Here is a 15,743-nt window from a genome sequence, read left to right as displayed (position 1 = left end):
GTTTCCATTTTCCCTAAATTTTATTTATAAATCTGAACAATAAAAAAGTATTTTTAATCTATAAAAAATTATACTTCAAGTTCTGATTATAAATTGGAGATAAAAATTATTTTTTAGCAAATTAAATAGATTACAAGTACTTTTTATAAGTTATAAATAATTTATTTTCCAAAAGTATAAAATAATTAATTGTTATAAAAAAAAGGAGCTGTTGAATTTTAATTCCAAACTTGTTATTTTATAATCAGAACTTGTTATTTCCAAATGTATTGTTGTTATCACCTGAAACAAAGTGTGTTGTTATAAAAAAACATGTTGTTAAATTTTAATTCCAGACTTATTATCTTATAATCAGAACTTGTTATTTTTAAATGTATTGTTGTTATCACTTGAAACAAAGTGTGTTGTTACAAAAAAAAAACGTGTTGTTAAATTTTAATTCCAAACTTGTTATTTTATAATCAGAACTTGTTATTTTTAAATGTATTGTTGTTATTGCCTGCAACAAAATTTATTGTTATAAAAAAAACATATTGTTAAATTTTTATTCCAGACGTGTTATTTTACAATCAGAACTTGTTATTTCCAAATGTATTGTTGTTATCACCTGGAATAAGAGTAAATGAGTTAACTTATTTTTTTTTTGCATCATAATGTTAACAAAAATTTGTTGGCTCAATGGTCATTCCTTATTTTGGGAAGCATTAGGTTGGGGGATCAAATCCCCCCAACCTCACTTCCCCCACTATTTAAAAAAAACAGTTGCAAAAAAAAAAAAAACAAAGGAAGGCCGCCGGCGCCGGAGCTCCGGCGCCGGTGGCCGGTGGCTTTCTTTTTTTAAAAAAAAAATTAAAGAGGGGTATTGGTAAGTTGGCCATGATTTCATAATTACAATTTGAGACTGGGTCTCTCATGGTAATTTGGCATATTCAGGTGACCATAGAGTGATTTTGCTAATTCGAGGGTCTTTATTTGTGATTTCTCCTTGTTTTTTTTCTTTCTTCAATTTCAGCTTCTCATTTAATTTTCCGACAATAAAATCCAAGATAATATAATATTATAAAAATATGATATTTTTATCTTTTTCATAATATTTTCATCAAATTATATTTAATTCAAATTAATCATAATTAATGCATTTAAGCCTAATAAATATGATAAAATCCTCAAATAAGATATGAAAAATCATAATAAAATAAGCACTCATGAGATATGTAATTTAATTATATATTTATTATAATGCATTATATCATATTATCTATTTTCCTTTTATCTATTTGATGAAAACTATTTATAATTAGTAAAAAAAATCTAATTATTTTAAAAGATAGTTATTATAATAAAATGTAATAAATTATTCTATATAAGAAATTAAATGATTAGTATAGATTATAATAAACATCCTTTTCTTACTTATGTGTGCATCCCACATAATTTTAAAAAAAAACTTTTATATATACAATTTGTTTTCATCATCAAATTTTATTGTTTAATGATTCAAATTCTCGATTCAATATTAGTTTGATCTATAATCATAAATTGAGCTTTTCATATAAATTCATTATTTAGTTTTGAATTTCTATCACATATTACATCTTTCAAAATAGAGTGTGTATAATAGAATTATTTCTTTCTTATATTAATTTACATAAGAAAGTTATTAATATTCTTATCATATTTGTTTAATTATTATTAATAATCAAGAAGAAATGACTTTAATGAAACGTAAAACAAGTTTTCTAAGAAATTCTCTTCCTGTTTCACTATGTATCTAATGATGAGATGAATGATGATGATATCTTAATTAACACCAACTCCACAAATATATTAATTTATTTTATAATTCAAAATATATTTAAATTATTATATTCTTAATTATGTTATTATACAAATTTTTGACGGATTAGAGATGGAATCAGTGACATAATAAACTTAGCAACGAAATTAATGATAAAAATTTCCAAGGCAAACAATTTAGTAGTAGAATTAGCGATGAAAAAATTTCGTCACTAAAAATTTTATAATTAAAATTAGCAACGAATTAGTGATAGAAATTTTTGACAAAAAAATTTCATCACCAAAAATTTACCAATAGATTTTTTTGATGGATTAGTGATAAAATTTGGATGGAATGATCTTCCGTCACTAATATTAGCTGTTCCTAAATTTAGCGATGGAAATTTTTGTCAAAAATTAGTTACAAAATAATTTTTTATTACTAATTCTTTTGGTAGTAAGCTTTTTTTTTTTGCAGTGCATATATATTCAGTACAATTTGATCTCTAATATTTGGTTAACTAAATAACAGCTCTGAATAGATTATTATATGTATTTGCTGTTTCTATAAAATCATGTTAAGCTTCATTTTTTTGGATATTAAAATTTTGGTAAAGAAATATTGACTCGGAAAATTAAATTAAAAAAATAAAATTCATAATGATCATTCCTTCAATTTATTCATTTTTAAAAGACATCATTTTTTAAAATCATAAATTATAATAATGACTTTGAGTCATTTGACTCATTTCTTCATATGGTAAAATCAATTCTATATACCAAGCAATTGCTGGAAAGTTTCTTATGTAAAATAGACTTTGCTTTAGACTAATGCTTTTGTAAAGGTGGAGGTAGTAATTGCTGGAAACTTTTCAACACAGGCGAATGAAGGTAGCAAAGGCCTGTGTCATGTTTCTTTGTCAAGTCTATGGTCAGTTTGGTGGCAATATATTTGGAATCTACTCAGCCCTTCAACATTTTGTAAAATGCTTCTTCTTTACCAACTTTTTTATTTAATCACATTCTGAATTTGTTTACAATATATACTTCTCTGTACACATCTATCACATTTTATTTAATTAATTCATCTAGAAATCTCATATTTGCTGCTATATACAAACCATATTTTAGTTTCATTACTTGAAGCTTAATATTATTTGTATCTTTTAAGAGTTTTTGGATGTCTGGGTTAAGGGTTGTATATTGTTGTGTGGATTTTTAGATATTGTTCATTAATTTATTGCTTATGTCCACGTGCAAGGAACAATAATTTAGAAAATTTCCAACATTGGAAAATAAAGGCAGCAAAGTATAGATCAATTTTCTTGCTTATAAATTGAGCGTTGTCAAATCTTTGACTTGTCATATCAGAGCTTCATGTTGCAGAGATGTTGACAAAGTAATGAGCTTTTTAACCCTTCGTGTGCATGATTTCTTTTTGGATTAGATTTTTACTCTGCCATTAACATTTATGACAACATGTGCATGATTTCTTTTGACTTGGATGCAATTGGCTCTCCTTCGTTTCAAAAAGAATGCATATGGTGTATTTGACCATAACTAGAACTTTCCGTATGAGAGAACTCCTATCATAGATAACCTTAGTTTTGGAACCACTACTTGTTGGTGTGTTTTTTGTTTTTATGTTTTATTCCCATCTTGCTGGTCACTTTCTTTCGTTGCTTTTCTGCTTACTTTTTAAAAAAATTGGTTTTGTGCTTTCCTTGGATTTCAGAGTTGCAATGTAGAGTGTACATTCTCACGTACTTCATTGTTTGGGGTATGTTAAAATGACTGAGGAAGATGTAAAGGAGACTAATGGGTAGGGCAAGAAAATATTGGAATATTGTAATATCCTAAACTTTATTTTAGGATTTAGTTAAAAAAAATCAAAAAAAAATATAATAAAATAATAATTTATTATTATTATAATAATTTTAATAAATAAAAAAAGGAAGCAGCTTTCCACCAAATTCGGTGGAAAGCTGCACCATTTGACTAAGGGAGAGGAATTTAGGGGAGAAGGAATTAATGAAGGAAGGAAAAGAATGCAATGGTAGTTGGGAAAATGAAAGATAAAAGAGATAGAAGATGTTGGGGGCATGAAAGAGCGGAGAAGAGAGAAAGAGTGTGGGAGAGAAGAAGCAGAACTGCGATCATTTTGAAAGAGAAGGCAAGCTTTGCAGATATTTTAGGTACATAAAATTACTTCCTTTTATCAAACTTTCTTTATAAATATTTCTTATATATTTTATGCTTCGTAATAATAGTATTACTATAGCGATTAGAGAAAATTTTGAGACTTGTATATGATCTAAGTATTGAGTTTTGACAAAAGATGACTATAGAAATTTAAAAGTAAATTAGTTGTTAATTTTAATCGGTTTAGATTTCTCTATTTGTTAGTTTTAGTATTTAAATTAATTTATTTAGTGGAAAATCTGTTATGTATGAGACATACTATATTTTTACCGATTAAATTTAAGTTAAATAATTTATTTGGATTGTTTGATATATTATTGAGATTTTAATCGGTTTAGTTTTATTTATTGGGTGACTGAAGATTTTAAAATAATAATTGTAGCTAAAATGTTTATTATTTATGGAAATATATATATATGGTAGTTGTACCATTAAAGTTTTGATTAGATTATTTAGTTATAAATATTTGAAGTATTATTAAATTTTTGAGAGTTTGATTTTAAGTTTTAAACTGAAAAAGAGAGTTTTTAGAATTTATAACATAATAATTTTATATTTGGAAATTGTTGAAAATCCTTTTTATTAAGGTAAATAATTTGGAGGTGGTAAATAAATAATTTGGGTTGTTAGAAATTTTAAGTTGTTTTTAAAATACTTAATAATTGTTGAGTTATGAGAGTTACATGAATTTAGAGTAAAAATTTAATTAAATTAGAAATTTAAATAATATAAAGAAGTTTAATTAATTAGTTTATATTAATATGTGGTTATATTAATTGTGTAGATTAATTATTGGTTGAGCAAAGGATTGACCTTGTGGTAATCCTTAGTATTGCCTTGGCGAGAGGTAACCACTTTCCACTTGTTATATGTGCTAATATGTTGTTTGTGAGTATTTTGCTATTTTGGTATAATGATTTGTTATTTGAAACTCGAGTAGATAAATTATATCTTTTGAGCTATGAAAATTGTCTTGTGGGATTTTTGGAATTGTGATTGAGAAGTTTGGAAAAGATATATGATTTATATCTTATGGATTATACTGAGAAAAGATTGAGACATTTTATTATATTGTGAATGATTGGTTGTTATTTGGATTTTGGATTGAGTCCTATCCTACCACGTGGTAAGGCCGCCATTGGTGCACATTGGTTGGCTTCTTCTTTCGTCCCCCATAGTGAGGGATAGGCCTTTGTGGCTTCTTATTCGTCCCCCAAAATGAGGGATAGGCCCATATGTTTGATTGATCCCCCAGAGTGAGGGATAGACTTATGTGGCTTGTGTGTTGGCCCCCATAGTGAGGGTTTGGATGATTGAAATTATATTTCTATGGATATATCTATAGTTCTCAAGAATTTATAACTGTCCCACTTGACACCTCACGAGCACGTGCTAGTATGTATGATGAGTTGGAAAGTTGGTTATTGAGGCGTTTGTCTCACCCCGTGGTTTAACATTTTCAGGCGATAGTTCAGGTGGTGGCCCATCAGGGAAGGCTCCGGAGGCATAGTGTGCTGTTATAGCTTGTATAGCCTCTCTGCTTTTGTTCTATGTGCTGACTTGTTATATATTGCCACATAGGGCTCATCTACTATCATGATGTAAAATAATACTTTTAATTACTATTATCTGGTATGATGGGGCTGCGAGGAGGCCCAAGACATTTTAGACTCTGCATGTAACGCTGCTTCGAAAGTGTTGACTTTTGACTAATGAGCTCTATAGTTTATATTAAACTGATTTATCAGTTCGTATGTTTGAAAATATAAGTTTGGTTTGGGCTAATGGTTGAATGATATTTCTGGACTTTGGAAGTCCAAGGCCCAAGGTAACGATCGATGTTACTCTTATTATAAGTTTATTTCTTTTAACCATGATAGCAATTTTAAAATTCTAAGGTTTCTTCTTTTCTATCATGGTTAATCGTTCGAATAGATTGAAAATTTTGATCTAAATGGGTTTTAAAAGAACGGTCGTTACAAATATCATTTTCACTTGCTTGAGGATTTAAATCCTAGGTTCAAAATATGCTTTTTGCTGATTATGCTCTATGCCTCCTGCTTTTTTAAACTTGTTTAACAATAATTTCATATTTAATATATGAATGTACCGAACATTTAATTTAGTTGCATATACTCCTTTTTTATGTTGTATAATTCTTTTATATACTCCATTTGCATACACTGTAAAAAAAAAAACTTTTAACGACAGTTATTAATGATTTTTCATATCTGTTTTGAAAAGTTGAAAAGTTTATACAGTCGATGTTGAAAAGTTTACAAAACATGATGGTTATGTAAAAACCGCCATGGAAAGTTAGATTTCCACGGCGGTTATATATATATATATATATATAGTGATTTTTAATTTCACTATTAAGCCTTTCAAACATGTGCAGATAGGATGTTTTGCTCATGTTAGCCCTATCTACAAAGGTTAAATGTTCTCATTACCTTTCTTTTTATTATGCAGCACCTTTTACATTACTCCATTGCCAACTGTTAACTTCAGTGCCCATGCAGAATAGATTTGATAAGGTGAACACAATTTTTTCTAACAGTTCTGACGTGAAGATGAAAGAGGTCATATTTTGAAAAGGAATCAAATATTTTATGCAACAAGTTTTGGTTTTTTTCCAAATAATTGTAAGTTTTGGTTTTTTTCCCCACCTTCTTTCATTTCTTTCATGGTTGTCACCGTCATTTTTCACACATGAAAACTTCCTTTCTGCTTGAAAATCTTTTGTCCCCAATGCATACATGCTCCGTAAAGGAACATCTAAATACTTACATACAAGTTTGTGTGTGTTTTGGCTGCGCACTGTGCCCAGGAACAAATGAAAGCAGAAGGCATAGAAGCAATGTGGCGAGAAGAATTGATAGAGGATATTGAACAAATTAAAAGGTTGGGGTTGAAAAAATTGAAAGATGCAGGAAAGAAAGAGGAACTTGTGAAATGACTTTTTTGCATTCAAATACTCACCACCTCCATCCATGATTTTTTTTTTTTGGACCAGCCATCTATGCACATTGAACCCAGCACAAGTTCATTATTTTTCATACATCTTGTGAGTTGTTAGATTTAAATGCTGCTTCTTTACTTAGATTTAAATGTTGCTTCTTTACACTTATTCACGAAATGACCTTATTTTAAGAAATTTGTTGTATGAAAGGTATGGGTTGCTCTTTTTCTTGATTGGAATAAAAAGGAAATTAAATGGTTTTCGATTTGTAAGCTCTCCCGCATTGCATCAATGGATTGAATTATCTAATAGCGAATACTTTCGAGTAAGAAGACAACAACAAATATTGTTTATAAGAAAATTTTTAGGAACTTACATGGGTCACGAACTTCAATGTGGCTGGTTTGTTCTTGTTACAATTTTAATATTGGTTGGATCGGGAAATAAGAGATGTACATTTTCTTAATATGAGTTTGTTATACTAATTTCAATAAAAGATACTCCTCCGGTCCTTATTATAAGACCCCATTTGACTTTTTATTTGGTCCTAATTATAAGACCCCAATCCATTTTATCTCTTATATTTATACATTTTTTTCCAAGATAATCCTTCTAATAATGATAGTTTTAGCCAATATACTTAATTAGCAAGGATATTTTAGGAATGACAACACTTATTTATTATAAATAACCAACTTAACTTACTTCCTTAATTTCCTCAAATAAGTCAATTGGGTCTTATAATTAGGACCGGAGGAGTAACATAATTCCTTAATTACAATCTTCCTACGGATAGTAACACATTCTAATCGGGGGTGTTTGGAAAATTCCTACGCATGGTAACACATTCTAATTGGGGGTGTTTAGAAAAATACTACAAACATTTAAAAAAATACTTTCATGCAACTTAAGATAAAATTTTTTATATATATATTTATCTTGTAAACTGTAAAATCACTTTTGAAAAGCTAATTCAAATACCCCTAAATCAAAGAAAGAAATAAAAACATGGTGATTGATTCACAAAGGAAAAAGGAAAGGTGATAGGAATGTGAATAAGCCAATAAGGTATCCATGTTTGGTATTGCCTCAAAACTTGAATGCTGTATGTTGGCCTCTAACTAAAACTGAATCAATCCTTCAGTTCAAGTCAATTTTTGTTCTTCTCTCGATCGTGTGATTTTGATGCAGTATAGAATGATAAGTTTCTTAACTTCACTTTCTTTTATCTTTCTCTTCATTTTTTTCCTTGATTTGGCATCGCATTAGAAATTTTTAGAAACCAATTGGGATTAAAAAAATTGCTGGATCAAAAAAAAAACGATATTTAGCACGGCTTCGGAGGGAGGTAATTTTTTATTCAAGTGTCACTTTTAAGTTAAAATAAATTTTTTCTAGCTTTTGAGCTTTTGCTTTTCTTTAAATTTTAATATTTTGAAACTGACTTTTAGTATATTATCCATACAAATTTACGTTAAATTGACTTCTTCACTAAGGTTTATCCAAAAATAAATCACATTATATTAATCAATTTTTACTTTAACTTCAATCTGGAAAAAATTAGTTTCAATAAGTTTTGCATAACCACCATGTATTAAGAGTGTTTGGATTAATCTTTAGAAATAATTTTACTCTAATTTTAATTTGTCTCGGTATATGTGAAATTAGTGCTTGGAGAATTTTTATACACCCCTTAAGTAAAAGGCGAAAGTTTTCAATTTTTCCATTTTTATTGGTGAAAAGAAATTATACCCGTTTGATGTGCTGGAATTGAGGCAAACGGATATGGAAATGGAATTCATTTTCAACACAAAATTTGTTTGGTACGAGAAGGAGGCCCTGAAATTGAATTCTTCGATGGAATTGGCTTCCATTGAAAAACCGAAGATTTCTAATTTTATCTCCGGTCTCCCTCTTTTACCATCCCTCCGTACGATGGCCCCTCAGTAACCGCCAATAGGGACTCCAGCAACCACCACCAGAGCTTTCCCCACCTACCGCCGGCGAGCTTCTTACCACCAACACTGACGACAGCCTTCATCACCATCATCGGCGACGGCGACTTCCTGCAACCGTGACAGTGACGGGGCGAACCGTCACCTTGCTCTCCAGATTTGTCTCCATTGCAACCTCCACCCTCCGTCACCATTACCAATAGTAAGATCTAAGCTCAACATCACTAACTTTTTACCTCCCTCACGCCGTCGCTAGCAGTATATATGGTTAGTTTTTTTTTTTGCATCTTTAGATTTTTAATTTTCATGAGAGATGCGATGAGAATATGTGCTTTCAAAACTAAGCACAGATTAAACTTTGGGCTTTAATTTGGTGGTTGAATCTTCGGCACTGAGGACTTGAATGGCATATTTGAAGAGCTTCAATGGCAGAACTTTTTCTCTGACTTGGTGGGGCATCAATGGCGGAAAAGAAGATGGGTTTCTCGGGTTCAGGTGGTTAAAAACATGAAAGGGTATTGTGGTCTTTTTGGCGGGAAAATACTCCTTTTAATTAAAAATTAGGCTAAAATACATATAAGGCCTCTGAACTTTTAGTCAGTTACATGTGATTACCCTGAACTTTAAAATTTTAAATTAGCACCCTTGCTGTTAATATTTGGACCACCAATGTTAAAAACACCGTTAAATTAGTACATGCCATGTCAAGTCAAATAAAGACAAATGGCATTGACACCTGGAAGATTATGAGGAATTCAGTGTAGGCAACACCTACAAAAATAATAAAAATATGATTTGAGTTGTGTCTAAAGACATTGTTCTTAAGAGTTATTCTACCACACATGTTAAAATAAAAAGTGGTACTCCTCAGAATTAAACGAATCCTTCTTGTGTAAAGCAAGGTGACAGAACAATATAAATTTAAAACTCAGGAGAAAAAAGAAAGGAAAAGAGCTCGGGGATAGAATTTGACACTTTTGACCATGCATCATATATTGTCTTTTATAGGCAGATAATATGTGACCGTTGGGCTGCCATAATGGTGATTAAGTATGATTTTAATGAGAATTAAAAGGGTAGTTTTTAAACAATTAATTAAGGTGAATTAAAACATTTTAACGCCATTGAATATGTTTTATGACAGAATAAAATTGACTAATTAAGACACATAAATGCTTCAATAGTCATCTCTAATGGTCAGTTCTAACGACTCCTTTTCTCATTTATTTTATTAACTCAAGCTCACATCTTAATAAACACTACGGTTTTCTATATCTTGAGTAATATGAGACTTCTTTTAACACACTTACATACTAAAACTCCAACATTCATGACCCGTTTGGTTCAAACGCATTGCAGCTTTACAATGGTAATCTTTACCCCATTACCATATATGGCTTGTTTGATTGAACTTATACATGGTAAAACAGATTGCAATAGTAAAATGTGTTACACATTTTTTGGTATTATCCATTCATGTGGGGGGACCTATGAACGATCATTGCAGGATTGCAATTTCTTATAAAATGTCTATTTTATTCCTTTTAATTAATATGAAAGGACAATAGTTGCCCTCAACATTTCTCCGTTGATTGTCTCTCCAACTAACACCTTGTCCCTCCATTACCTTGACCCTCCCTCTTCTCCTTTATCATCTCCCTTCCTCCATAATCGCCATCTTTTCCTTCCCTTTCACGAAGTAAAAGGAGATTAATTCGTCTATATCTATATATACAATTTTCACGTCATAACAATACCCAATTATGCCGACTCACCAATTTTTGCATTTTCCCAACTACTCCTCCTCCTTAAAAATTATTTTGATCATCCCACTATTAACTGCAAAAATATCTGACAAGCCCTCCCAATGTCAATTTAATTCACAATATTTCATTTTTCATTTGATCTACGTAGTGGTGGTACTCTCTTGGGGTGAGGCATTTGGGGGTTATGAGCTGATGGTTCATTGTCTTGTTGGGTGCACAGGCTTGGTCTAAAAATTTGAAACTAAATAAAAAAGGGAACAAAAATGGAGTAGTAAGAATAAGGGTGTATTTGGATTAGTAGTGATATAAGTAACTTTTTTTCAATATGACTTTCACAAAAGTCGAATTGGGTAAAAGTCAAATAGTATAATGTGATTTATATTTAGATTGGCTTTTGAAAATAGTCAGTTTGAGAAACTGAAACTTGTTTGAATGATTAATGAAAAAGTCAGTTTATATGTAAAATGACTAAAAAGATATAATTTTTATTGAGTAATATTACTCCGGTTTTTAATCTAAGAACTAGTTTGACATCTAACTTGATTTTAAATAAAAGACATAATTTATTTATTACAAATAATTAATTTAACTAATCTTTTTAATCTTTCTGAGTTAGTTAACTAGCTCTTATATTAATGACAAAAAGTAGTACATATTAATATTAAATGTATATGATGTGAAATTGTAAAAGAAATATTGAAAATAAAATAATTAAAAATAAAAAATTAATTTATTATTAGAAAGAAATTGAAAAATATTACTTTTCCACCGCACCTGTAGTTCCCACTATTAAAAGCATGGTTCATTAGCTTCTTCCATAAGCCCATCTCAGCCTCAAAAGTCAGATTACAAAAATCCTAAACCAAACATCACTTTTCTTGAAAAATCACCGTTTATCATTGGAATTGTGCATTTTGGTGTCAAAACGTGGATACAAATACACCCTAAATATGAGTTGCAGAAGGAGGCGCACGAGTGGAGGAAGAGCAGAGGAAGAAGGCGATTGTGGTTGTAATTGAAGGGCTTTTAGGATTTTTTGTTAATATTTTTATTTGGTTAAATGAAAAAAGTAATAGTTTGCCCAATATTTTTAGGGGGTGTTTGGATAAAACCAAACCATGATTTGGATAATAGTTTTTGGCTCTGTTTGGATGTCTCCCCAAATCATGGTTTGTAGACCCAAACCATGATTTGGGGAATAAGTTAGCCAAACAGAGGAAAAAAAATGTGAAACCATAGTTTGGACTAAAACCATGATTTTGAATTCCAAAACCATGGTTTTCAGTGGAAATGGTTTGAAGTTGCTCTTGGCTCAAATTTTCCAGATATTGGTGTGGGCCCAATAACATATGACAAGGCAACCCTCATAATTAATGCCTCACTCTGTCCTTCATTGTTTAATCTTATAATTTATAAATATATATATACATATTAATTATTTATTAATTATATTATCTTATATATTATTAATTATGTTGTAAAAATAATTTTATTAACAATTTTATTTCTTTAAATCAAAATATATTATAAAATCTATCCCTTATATAATTATCATATTAACTTATACCATTTTTAATAATTTACAAATATAAAAGTGTTTCTGGTAACAACTATCCAAACACTCTCACTTTTCAGAATCACTTTTTCACAAAATCTATTCTTCACAAAATCTATCATCCAGAAGTTATTCTCCAAACTATAGTTTGGTTTCATCCAAACACCCACTTTGGGAAAAAAGTTATTTTTGAGAATAGATTTTGGAAGAATAGATTTTATGAAAAGTGATATTGATAAAATGAGAGTGTTTAGATAATTGTTATCAGAAACACTTTTTATATGTATAAATTATTAAAAAAGACATAAGTTAATATGATAATTACATAAAAGATAGATTTTATAATATATTTTTATTTGAAGTAATGAATTTGTTAATAATGTATTTTTTATAACATAATAAATAATATATAAAAATTGTAATTAATAAATAATTAATATGTGTATATATATTTATAAAATATAAGATTAAATATATTTTCAAAAATGATTTTTTTGCCAACGAAAAAATATTATTTTACCTTAAAGATTTTAAACATAAAATCTCATAATATTTTTTCACAAAATTGAATAAACATAAATAAAAATAACATATTAATTGTCAAAATAATTATGAGCAAACCATGGTCTAGGTCAAAAATTTGCCAAACAGGGGAATAAATCAACAAACCACGGTTTTGGGCTCAAAACCATGGTTTCAAAGAAAGTGAATCCATTCTGCTTTTAACTCAAATTGAAAAATATGATTGTGCCTGTCAGAATAGATCTCAATGGTAATATGACTTAACACCCCTCAATTATTTTTCTATAAACATATTTAATCATATATTTTATAAATATATATACACATATTAATTATTTATTAATTACATTATTTTATATATTATTAATTATGTTAGTAAAAATATATTATTAATAATTTTATTCATTCAAATTAAAATATATTATAAAATATATCTTTTATGTAATTATCATATTAACTTACATCTTTTTTAGTAATTTATACATATAAAAAGTATTTCTGATAACAACGATCCAAATACTCTCACTTTATCAGAATCACTTTTTCAAAAAATCTATTCTTTACAAAATCTATTCTCCCAAGAATCTATTCTCAGAAACTATTCTTCTAATCATGGTTTGGTATAATCCAAACACTCCATAATATTTGTACAAGTAGTTTTTTTAAACATGTTACAGTGCAAGATAAAAAAAATAAATAAATAAGACATGAACGAGCAAGAGAAAAGGCGATTTCAGTCTAAAGGATATCTGTGTTCAAATGCGGTTATCTAACTTCTAACACCCTTATAATTACTACAATGACCATTTTAAGCTTCAAAAGCATTTTTTTTTTGTTTTTTGCAAAACCTTGGTTTTGGAGGCTAAAATCATAATTTTGTCCTTAACCATGATTTTCAAAAAATTTGGAGTGTTTGGATAGATTTAGGTGGACTCAAGCTGTGTTTGAGACCCAAAAGTGCTTTTTAACAATTTGCCAAACATCCTCTTAGGGTGTGTTTGGCAAGCACCCAAACCATGGTTTGGGAAAAATGTTAGCCAAACACCCTTAAAAAAAATCAAAATCATGGTTTGGGTTCAAAACCATGGTTTTGACTCCAAAACCATGGTTTTGGGAAAAGCAGAAATTTTTTACTTTTGGAGAAAAAAGGGAGAGTGTGAGAGCCTATAGGATATGTATCTTGTTTTTTTTTTATAAACATATTTTTTATAAACATATTTAATCTTATATCTTATAAATATATCTACATATTAATTATATTATCTTATATATTATTAATATATGTTAATAAAAAATATATTATTAACAATTTTATTCATTCAAATTAAAATATATCATAAAATATATTTTTTCTGTAATTATCATATTAACTTATGTCTTTTTTTTAGTAATTTGTATATATAAAAAGTGCTTCTGATAACAACTATCCAAACACTCTCACTTCTGAGAATCACTTTTTTACAAAATCTATTCTTCACAAAATCTATTCTTCCCAGAATCTATTTTTCAGAATCACTTTTTCAAACCATGGTTTGGTTTCATCCAAACACACCCTTAATAACATACCAAACGCCTTGATGATAGTAAATACTATATTATCATCTCCAAACACTTGGTAATTGAACCAAACAAGTCTTCAGTAGTTTAGAAAACTATAATAAATCAAATTAAAATTAATATTACCACGGCAGTGTCATTTCATTGATCCCTACTTCGTCTCTCTTTTACTGGCCTCCCTTCATTCTTTTCTTCGAATCTAGTAAGCTTAAAGAGGTCATCTACCATTCATGGCGGTTCAAATCATTTTACGCATATATAAAGCTTGGGTTGCATATTTATATATAAAATTTTGCAAAGCTTTCTCATTAATAACCATATCCAACAAAGGAGAATGATCTTCGAATTAGGCTCTGGCGTTTAACTACATATCAAATCTGCGGGTGATATAAAGTTGCGCGAAAAATTGACCATAAATGGTGCTGCAAGAGTGGTTATATAAAGTGTCCATAGCAGTATAATCAAAACACACAAGAAATTAATACTGCAGCTAGATTTGAAAAAATCGAAGAAGTTAATGGAGATTCGGGATGCCTATGGATTGGGATTTCCAAGGAAACATGATGACCTCTGAAAACTTTGCAGATTCGAAGTAAATGACGAGGAGAGGCCAGAAAAGCATAGACAAAGATGGGGATCAAATAATAAAATGCTGCGTTCAATTGATGTTGTTAATTTTAATTCGATTTATTATAATTTCCTAGACCACTCAATTTCACATCATCTACCAGGTGTTTTTGCCATTTATTTTTATTTAATCTGACATGGCATGTGCTGTTAAATTTAACTGTGTTTTTTTAACGGCAAGGGGTTAGTGGTAAAAATGTTAAAGGTGAGGGTGTTAAATTTAAATTTTTAAAGTTCAGCGTTGTTATATACAACTGACTTAAAGTTCAGGAGAATTATGCGTATTTTAGCCTAAAAATTACTCTTCTGGTCCTATTTATAAAGCATTTTCAACATGTTTCACACAGACAAAAAGAAAACCTTAAATTGCATTAACTCTTCATTAAAATATAATAGCTTTCCAACTTTATCCCTATTTAATATATGCATCTTTAAAAAAATATCTACATTATAATAAATGAAGGACAATATGATACATTCATGGTAAAAATTTAATGAAGTAACTTATAAATAAGATAAAAAGACCTTCTCTCTTTGCCCTATAAATAGGACTAGAAGAGTATATCTTTTTTCTATAAACATACTACAGTTGGTAATATGAACCCACCAACCTACCAAAAAATGTTGGCTAAAAGTGAACCCGCCAGTAAACCGCAACTCGCTAACCTGCATTTATTTTAAAATTTTTTAAAATTATTAAAATTATATTATTATATATAAATTCTATCTAAAAATTTTAAAAATATGTATATAATTTATTTGGTACTTTCAATCAAATATTTCAAAAAAAAATCTCATTATATTTTTTTGGATATTGAATA

The sequence above is a fragment of the Neltuma alba genome, unplaced genomic scaffold, assembly GCF_004799145.2.
Source record: "Neltuma alba isolate B1F8T4 unplaced genomic scaffold, ASM479914v2 tig00002054_pilon, whole genome shotgun sequence".
Lineage (NCBI taxonomy): Eukaryota > Viridiplantae > Streptophyta > Magnoliopsida > Fabales > Fabaceae > Neltuma > Neltuma alba.
Note: the sequence above shows the minus strand (reverse complement) of the source record.